We start from the raw sequence: 10,628 nt of genomic DNA, 5'->3' as shown, positions 1-10,628 counted from the left end.
CATGCTTTTGATGGGAATTAGTGAGAAAGGCACAATTTACTTAAGAGGGTCCGTTCTCTGGATTATCCTTACAAAATTGTGTGCCTTAGTATTTCTACTTCTCCAAAGGGACCCAGCTACATTTTAAAGATCTGCCATTAAATGATAGGCACAAAATAGATTTTTTAAAAGCACAAGATGAAACAGAAAACAAAACATAATACAAAAGCAAAGTCTTAATGATCTTGAAGCGAGCCCTGAGACTGTTTTTACAGCTCACACACTCTCTACTACTTCTTCCATTTTCACATCAGGATTTCAAATATGAATGCCATGCTCAACTGGTAACGACATCAGGAAGAATGAAGACTTGTACAGGGCCTCCATTCCTTTTGTTAATCTGACAAGTGCCACATGTGGCAGCTAATATGCTCTTCCGTTCTTATCTTCTGAAATTGGCATGCCTCCGAAAACCAAAGTACAGCAGAAAAACAACCTGGATTCTGGCCACATCTCAAGAGCTAAGCCAGACTCTGGTTCTTGCTGTCGAATTTCCTGACCTGGGAGTAAAAATTCCATGCTTAAGCCATGCTGTCATTTAGATGAGTTCCATTGTAATGTCATATCTACAAACCAGCATTTTCTGAAACGGTCCTTGTTCCATTTGGTGCTTTCCTAAGGAAGTTTTATCAGTGTTCTGATGTACAGTAACCTGATAAGCCTTTACTTAGCACCCATATATCACTCCTTAACCTTTAAGGAAGACTGTAGGCAGCCATGCCTTCCCCATTTGGCTAATGATAAAGCATTCACCACTATTTCAAGCAGATTAACCAGGAAACTTGTTGGCAGAAACTTAGGTTTCAAACATGCTTTAGCAAAACCTAACAAAAATATCAGACTGCAGAATTACCTATTTATATGTGCAAAGATTTGAAATCTTGCAAACTTAGGTATACACATAAGTTTGTATCTTGCAGAGACAAAATCAGAATCTGATACAATTATGTTAGCTTAAATTAATGTGTCTTTATAAGAACAACTTATACTTGAATGCTTAAGTGAAATCTTTGAGAAAAGTCAAGCTTTAAAAACAAATATATCTTTGGGGAACCTGGGTGGCTCAGTCAGTTAAGCATCTGCCTTTGACTTAGGTCATGAATCTGAGGTCCTGGTATTGAGCACTGTGTTGAGCTCCCTGCTCAGTGGGGAGGCTGTTTCTCCTTCACCTCGCCACCCCCCAGTCATGCTCTTTCTGTCTCTCAAATAAATAAATAAAATCTTAAAAATAATAATAAATAAATAGATTTTTATAATAACTTTTCCTCATACCTAGGCTAATTGTATTTTAAGTATGTATGATGAATGGTATTCAGAAGTGTTATGATCAACATTTTTTGTGGTTTGGCACATTTTAAAAATCCACATTCTTTTTTTTTTTTTTTTTTAATTTTTTTTTTTTTTTTTTTTATTTATGATAGTCACACACAGAGAGAGAGAGGCAGAGACACAGGCAGAAGGAGAGGCAGAGACACAGGCAGAGGGAGAAGCAGGCTCCATGCACCGGGAGCCTGACGTGGGATTCGATCCCGGGTCTCCAGGATCGCGCCCTGGGCCAAAGGCAGGCGCTAAACCGCTGCGCCACCCAGGGATCCCCAAAAATCCACATTCTTAAAGACAAAAACATTTTATTAAAAACTATGGTATAAAATAAAATGGTATAAGTGAATGATGAACACAGCATATAATCCAAAATTCATAGTGACTCTTGTACTGCCTAATGCAACAGACTGAAGCACATTAGAGCATCACCAGGATATCCATGGATTACATGATAAGAAAACCCATGGAAATTAAATGTTGAGAGGTCTTCATTTTTATTCACTTAAATTCAGTAATAAGCAGGATTTTACCTAGAAGAAATTTGACTTGAAGAATAGGTGATCATTTTTCAGGCTCTATAGGAAAGACATTCTGGGCAGAAGGGATGGTAAGATCGAATATGAAAGCATCAAAGAGAATTGGTATATTGAGATAATGGCCAACATTGCGCTGGAGAATGGCCAGTGCACAGTCCACAAAGAGTCATGTGAGGACCTGAGAAGGGAAAAGGTGGTGGAATCAGTTCTCATGCTCCTGCTGTACTCAGCAATGGAGTTTTTGGCTTTGTTCTATTAATAGTGGTGCTTTGCACTCATTTGTAATCAGAAGATCAACTTGGGAATCTAGTGAGCATCGCCTGGGAAGTCATTAGAAACACAAATCCAAGCCCAGCCTAGGCTCACTGGGTGGGCAGCTCTAAAGGGAGCGAAACCCCAGGAGCCTGTTTCACTAGGACCTTCCAGTGATTCCCACGCTTGCTGTACTAGGAGATGCTCAGCCAGAGGGTTACAAACAGAACAGAAGGATTAATAACCTTTCCCCAAGCTCAAATATAGACTTACCCCTCTTTATTTGGACTGCTAAGGCATTTGTCTGCAGGAATTATCCTTGCTTGCATCGTGCCTACTAAACTAAAACTCCTCTATCCTCGTATTTAAATGCTATTAGCCTCCCTACCAGTTAATAATAAGGACAATGTATATGGTATTATGGGTTTGTCTGAAAAAACTTAATATATACCTATATTTAGATATAGGTATCTAGATACAGATCTAGCATATTATTAAACTATCAAAAGTAAGAAAGTGATCCCCTGCCCCTTCCCAAAATCTTTACATATGAACTCTTACATTCCTTCACAGGTCCCTAAGTCACCAGAGGGTAGTCAAGTTTTCTTCTAAACGTGTGGTCTTAGCCTGGATTATGGCCACGGGCAATGGGACCATTCTCAGCAGAAATGGACAGGTAATTCATGAGTATGCATTCCACAGAATTCAACAATGCAGTTAGACTCGACATTTTCAGTGCTGGGACTAAACTATACTACACTCTGTCCAAAGTTTTGAGGGACTGACAGGTCGGGAGGCATTCCACTTCTCAAGTCTGCAGCATCCCCAAAATTGTCCAGCCTCCCTCTGACTGCATGTGGTTCATAGGAAGCATGTGCACTATCAAGATTTAAACACTGATGCCACATGGCTGTGAAATTGTGACCCGTTCACCTCTAGGCTTGGCCATTTCCAGTGACCTCTGGAGCAAAACATCATGTTTCATTGTAATATTTTCACAGGCTATCAGTCACCATGACTGATGGGGCGTATGCAGGTCCCCTTCTCTGCCCACTGCTGATGAATCCTTTCACTTCTCGGTTTATTTGAGTGTCAGATTTGAGGGGCAGGCACTGACACAAGTCAGGGGTCCAGGTAGCCAGTGATGTATACCTCCCTGATGCATTCTAGTGACTGTAGGTGCTTTCAAGGGCAGGGGAAGGAAGACATTTTTCCAAATACTAAGCAGTTCTAGTCTCCAAGTGTTTAACACATATTAGCACAGTGCATACAAATCACAACATCAATTCCTAGCCAAACAGAAATTTTTCTCATCGGGTTGGTAAGCTTAGCTGTTACAAATTACTGAGTAGCTCCTCTTAATTTTCTCAGAATGTGATCTGTGAATCAACATAGTTCCAAAAACTAACAGAGAGTGATGATATGCATTTAGAAACTGCAGTTAACATTTTGGAATCTTCTCCTTTTTTAAAGATTTTATTTATTTATTTTAAAAAGAGAGAGAGAGCACAAGCAGGGGAGCAGGAGGAGAAGCAAACTCCCCGATAAGCAAGAAGCCCAATGTAGGACTCGATCCCAGGACTGGGATCATGACCTGAGCTGAAGGTAGACACTAAACTGACTGAGCCACCCAGGTGTCCCCATTTTGAAATCTTTTGTAGAAATTTGCCACTGTCATGACACCCATCCCTTAATAGATTCACCTTATGGAGCTGGACAGAGGCGAGTCATGATTTGGTTGAACCTGATGAATTACATGTGTCACAAGCTGCAAAGGGGCCGTGCACACTAGAGCAAACATTGTTATGTTGACCCATGAGAGTGAGGGAAATGGACACAAATAAAAACATGCTTCATCACCAGGGATAATTTGGGAAGCCTTGATCACTCTGCATATCAGAGAAAGAGTTCACTGTGAGAGTAGCAAAAGCCACTTGCCCTTGGATTTTAACTCACGCCACGTACTTTAGATGGTTCCAATCCTTAAGCCAGAATTGGAAAGTACATGGGAAAAGTCTGAAATTTAAAGGCTTGTAAAAGCTAAAATATACCTGAAAGTCAACTGATGGTTCTATTGATTTTTATAGATTTTTCAGAGAGAAGAGAATTCAAAAGTAGATGAGTACAACTCAGCAGCGAATTACTGAAATATCAAGATAAGGTCTTCCCTCGTTCTAAAATTCTGTGATGTTGATGTCAAGCAGGAATCTGTATAAAACACATGTAAGGTTAAATGAGAATGGCAGCAGGAGTTAGCATGTGAAAAACGTGGAGGTATTTCTGCTTTTATGGAGGATGTTTTGGCTAGGGAATAAAAGTGATTGAGATCGGATCCCCTGCTCTCCCACTCACCATCTATAGCAATCTGTGGCAAATCACTTTCTCTGTGTAATGGTTTTATCATCTATGATATGTGGATAATTTTTTTCTATCATGAAAGGATCCTGCAAATAACCTGACTCTCAATATGTATCCAGTGAGAAGTTGTTTCGAAAGTTAGAAATATTTCTACTTTTATGTAATTTATGGTTTCTTTATATTTATATTTCAATAAGGGATGTTTTTAGTATAGGACATCAAATCCTAAAACCTTTTGAGAAGCTTCTTATTTTAGCAACACTATAATAGTCTTGTCCCTTAGCTCAAGTCAAGCTTGGTGGGGGTGGCGGAGCAGAAAACCAACTCTAGTAAGTTACATAGTTCTTGAACAGTAAACATAACAGGAGAGAGATTTGGGAACAGAATTGTGTTGTAACAATTCTTCATATATACATTAATATATTTGCATGTTTATGTTTGAAAGCACGTGCATATCTGTGTACATGTGAGGGTATGAGCCCATCAAAATCACAAGCAACCTCTACATGTATATGTTGTGAAGGTGGGAATGAAAATGAAAAGAAAAAATAGATTTTCTTAGAAAGTATGTTTGTTCAAAATTCACAACCACAGCAGCAATTAGGCTCTGGTTTTGACCTGTCAGAGGGGAAAGCATACCTTTTTTTTTTTTTTTTTTTTTTTTTTTTTTTGCATTAGAGCTTTAAAATCAAGACTGCATGCACTGTAGACAGAGCAATAAACATCCATAGAGGAAAGGTTTCTAATTTTGGTTTTTATATTAGTATCCAAGGCCTCATAAGGCTGTGGGAAAGAGATAATAAAAATAATGTGGAATGTTTAAGATTATACATTTCCCAGCTCTTACATATTTATATCATCTTAATTTTCCATCAACACTCTCAACTATGTTTTTATGATAGAAATTCTGGCATAAATGAAACTTACAGATTCATTTGAGGACTACTGCATTGTTAGCCCATGGAACTGTAGCATGAAATTAAGGGGGACATATCCTGGAATTGGGATCTACCAACTAATGACTCCAAGAAGGAATTTAACAAGTATAAGAAGTGGAACTTGCCTGGCTTGTTCTGGAGTAGAAAGCTTGAGGTCATCTTGACAGGAACCAAGCAAAGGAAGAATATCAAATTAAACAGAAATACCTGGTATGCAGAAACCTGGCTTTCTCCTCACCGTGTGCATGAACTATATCCATTCATGGACTTCCTGTTTTAACCCTCACAATCCTGCCATAGTGCTTTCCACAATCAGTGCCTCTAATTTCTTAAAAGTCAGAAAGCACTTGTTTCACTCAATTCAGCACTTTACTATTTGTTCGCATTTCTCTAGAAATCTTTTACACGTGTTGGCTTATCCTCTCACTATTGATCTAACTTCTTTGTAGAAAAATGTCATGTAAGGCTTTTGTATCTACCACGGAAACGATGGAGTATCTGACACATGGTAGATACACAGAAAATGAATTCTGTGAAGAAAAAAAATCTGTCACAGCAGAACACACTCTATCTATACTCACTCCAGAAAGTTCCGTTAATTATCACTTTTCCCAACGATATCTTCATGTATATGCATGTGTTGGGTAGAAACAAAAATCACATCTTAGTAGTATATAATTTGTTTGCACGGGTTTAAGAAAAAAAAAAGAGACATACTGAATATACTGAACTCCTACCAAGAGCTGATCATAAATAATTTTTAGTTATTACTAAGTACTTCCTGTATGTCACTACAGAAGGATAATTGGCATGTGGTAGACTTTACCTAATTCTATGTTAAGACCCAAGCTAGTTTTAAAGAGTGACAAAACAAGATTATATTTTTCACTTATCTCTAGATCAGTTCTTAGAGAATAAAGAATGGGTAGAGTCTACTGAAACCATGGAAAATACTGTGTTAGGTATTCTCTTTAATTCCCAGTTTGTTTAATCTCCCACCCACCCCAACTTTTAGGTCACACTTTCTACCTTTATGTGTCCACACATTTGAAAGAATGTTTAGAAGTAGAAGAGATAACTGCAGTGTCCCCGTGTGAGTCCTACTTTCATACAGAGAAAAAACAACATATAGTAAAACCAAAGAAATAGCTTTTATAATTTGTGACTCATTAAAAAAATAGTATCTACAGGTAGTGCTAAAGGAACACACAGACTAGTCATAATGTATTAAGAACACATTCAGTTATTCATTGTTTATTATTTATGTGTTAGCCATCATTTTAGAGAAATAGTAAGGAATGAAGGTGTTTGCCTCAAAAATGTTGCAGTCTGCCCAGGAGTGGATAGTGGGTCACTGACCCACAGCGCACCAAGTTTCGGACACAGCAGAGATTCCATGTGTGGGGCTCGTGGTGACCATCTGGGATGTTTAATATCAAGGGAAACACAGCCATCTCTTAAAATGCGACAATATTCTAAGTTTTCCAGAGACACTATATGCCCCCAAACACCAACTCGAGTACACTGAGGGCAGGATCTATAAGCAGATGTGGATTCAAACATTCTTTAGTGACACTTTTAAAGCCTACTTGAGTAAGAGCACTTGATTTGACAGACAGTGCACTTAATCTATGTAGCTATGTGATGCGCCGGGGTAGAGGGGACAAGCTAAAATATACTGAAGACTCCAAGTAGGTCAAAAGCTATTATTTAAGATTCATCTTCTTGTAATAACTCTTGTGGGCCAGCGAGTGAGCAGTACAATTCGAAGGGGGTGGAATGTCCTTGCCCTGCACTCTCTGTGCAGCATCCCTCTCCTGGCTTTTGAGAACCTCCTCCTCTGCTCCCCCAATGCTCTTCTGATGACTCACAGACCTCTGCTCTGCATTCTGCCCAGGCACATTTCTCTTCTAAATAACTTCTCCCTACCAACCACCAACCACTACCAAAATTTCTATCTCTTTAATGGGAATTATATCAGGTATTTGGAGAAAAGTAATCTGATTTTTAAGCCATTTCGTGCTAAACCGAAGGTGACTTTTTCTATAAAGCTTAAAATATACCAAGGGGTTGGTTGCATTTTAAAGAGAACACCTGTAACCTAAATACATTTCTAGCTGGAAGAACTTTTTCAGGGAGGCAGAACTATTCTGCTGTTAGAGACCCCTGGATTTCTTCACTGTGTCCTGTGCCAGGAGCACCTTGGTCCCTCCCCATGGTATGCAGGCCCGCAAGCCCCACCCTCATCCATTAAGCACACAGTGAATATAGGTATAAATGTCCACTCTGTGTTTGTTCCATTTGTTCAAACTAGGTTTCATTCTTTCTAAAGATAATAAAGGTCTTAGAACCATTGTTAAGAAAATCTGCATTTCTGCACCTAGCAATTCTGACCATATAAAGGCCCAGATTGGCTCCCAAGAGGTAAGGCTATCTGTTACCAAGTTGTTCAAATGTTGACTCCTCTCCACAAGCTCCCCATGGATGGACTGAGCCAGACTTGGTCACTCTTACTTTGAAATATGGAAGAATACTGAAAAATTTTATGTACTATCTTGTAGTATAATTATATATCCTTGTCTTTATCCTGTGCTGGAACGAAAGGTCTTTGAAGGCTTGAAATTTAACTGACATATCTTAACACCTCTCTACCATTTTTGCCCTTGTTCACACGGGTAATCATAAATATATGTTAATTAACACAAGGATGGAATATTTCTCATTACTTTACTGATCCGTTAATAGGAGCTTCAATATTTTAGGAAAATGCACATACAGTGCAAGCTGTAAAAAATCTATCTCTGGCTAAATCTAAACAGATGACAGCAAAAGAAATACTAAAATGAATGAAATTGAAAGGTACTTCTCTTTAAGAAAAGAAGAATTTGGCTTGCAGCAAGATTTTATTTGGATGTTTGTCTTCCTCTTCTGATTCTTTAAATAAAGAAGAAGTGTTTAAGAGTGGGAAAGTTCACAAGGCAAGCTCAGGCCTTCCCTGTGATTATAGTTTGCTCTATACTGTATTAAAAACAAGAGCAGAGATCACTGAAAATTTTGATTTAGCGGTTATGGAACACATCCTTTCTCCTCAAATGTCTTCTGCATCCAAAATGAGGCCATTTTACCCATTAGTGGGAAAAAATCCATTTTGCCTTTTTTTTTTTTTTTTTAGGTCCATTTTCATCTCAGGGAAATAATACAAATCTTGGCCTGAGGCATTTCCTGCAGCTTATTAACCAGCTGGACCTCAAGCCATTTCGTCCTTCGGGCAAGCATTAGTTCCCAGGAAACACTCTTTGCCTTGATCATTATTGCAGAATTAAGACCATTTTGTGTTCCTTCAACGTAACATATCAATTATTGAGGTGAAATAGAATACTGGAAAAAAGTGATGACACTGCTTTACAAGCAAAAGAAAAAAGAAGAAAATGAGCAGTCTGAGGAGTTTAATAACTGTCCTTCCAAAAAAACAACTAACATCCAAAGTAAGTTGCTAAAGATCTTGTCTTGATACTTTTACTTGCAGAAAATTTGGCAAGATGGTTAAAGAACAAAGAATACACATGCCCTAAATACAAAAAAAATATACAGAATGGAGCCAGTCCTTTGGATTGTGAACTGCAGTCTTTAAATATCATCTCCTGTGTAAGGAAGCAGGCAAGCAAGCAGCCAAGGTTAAGGAGATATTTTGGTTTAAAGAGAAAAAAAAAGAAGCCCCTTTCACTTATTCCTTTTCTGTTGGACCAATGGGCTTACTTTGCATCAGGATGGTGAGGAGAGAGGAAGGGATCCTCCTTACTCACATCTTGTGCAAGGACAAGTAAATCAGAGGGACTCAGAGAGCAAGTAGCTGAAATCAAGGTGACTGAATATCAATTTTAATACTATTCTTAAGGAAGTAAGAAAATTTTTAATTTTAATTTTTAATCCAGGAAATGGTTCTGATGGTTCTATTCTTTTGACCTACTCTGCCCAATGGCCTTCTTGTTGCCTGGCACCTCACACTGTCCATGATCCCTCCTCATTCTCTCCTTCCCTCCTTCAGGCAGGCCCCAGGGGCCCACAGTGGAGTTGTGTACTCAAACAAGGGAGAGGACGCAACTGAAATGATTTACAAATGAAGGGAGGTATAAACTTCAAAAGAACAATCAGGTCAAGCTGTCATTTGACAAGGACATCTTATCAGTAAATAGAGTATAGACTGTGTGTGTTTACATTTAAAATCCACATTCATAAAAAATAAAAATTCTGAGATTTTTTTTTTTTTTTTGCTTTGGGTCATTCTGTAAAGAGATTCTGAAACACTCCTCTGGTGGGATTCCCTTCAATATGTAGAGCTTGCACAATTTACATGGACTTTTTCTTTTTTTAGATTTTATTTATTTGAAAGAGAGAGAGCAAGTGAGTGGGAGAAGGCACAGAGAGAGAGGGACAAGTAGACTCTGTGCTGAGCATGGAGCCCGATGCAGGGCTCAGTCTCAGGACCCTGAGATCATGATCTGAGCCGAAACCAAGAGTCAAACGCTTAACTTAACCGACTGAGCCAGCCAGGTGTCCCAACAATTTACATGGACTTTCTACCCTAGAGTCATTTTTTTTTTCAATACCAGGACAGGCAAGGTCACTTCCTGGGGAGAACCCTGGCCATTTCCCCTGTATACTTATTTTATCTGGCAGTTGAGAATTGAATATCAGAATCTGTGTCTGATTTTATAATGTTGGAAACTGTAGGTAGAATTTGGTTTTAAACAATCTGTAAATAGGAATAATATTCTCAGTTGACAGCAGTCAAGGAAAACTGAGTCATAGCAACCATTTATACAGGTCAAACATTCCTCAGTTCACTGTGGTCGGCTCAGCAACCCATGGTCTGTCTATGGCCTTCCAGTAGGTCAAATTCATTCATTTATATTAGAACTTGGTCACTGTGCATTTGTATTTAAAACTGTTCACATAGTATTTCAAGCAATTTTGTTAATAATCAGTGCAGTAAAACCTATTAAACTATGGATTCTTTGATGAATGTATAACATATTATTGGAGCACATTACCTTGTGCATCATAATCAATGTTTGTTAAATAAATAGTCTGTGATTTGTTTAAAGTATTTTTGTTGATAGCCCATCTAAAATAGTTTTGTGTTAATAAATAGGCTCTGGAAAGCACTAGGTGGTTATAAATA

The sequence above is a fragment of the Canis lupus genome, chromosome 17 (genome assembly GCF_048164855.1).
Source record: "Canis lupus baileyi chromosome 17, mCanLup2.hap1, whole genome shotgun sequence".
Lineage (NCBI taxonomy): Eukaryota > Metazoa > Chordata > Mammalia > Carnivora > Canidae > Canis > Canis lupus.
Note: the sequence above shows the minus strand (reverse complement) of the source record.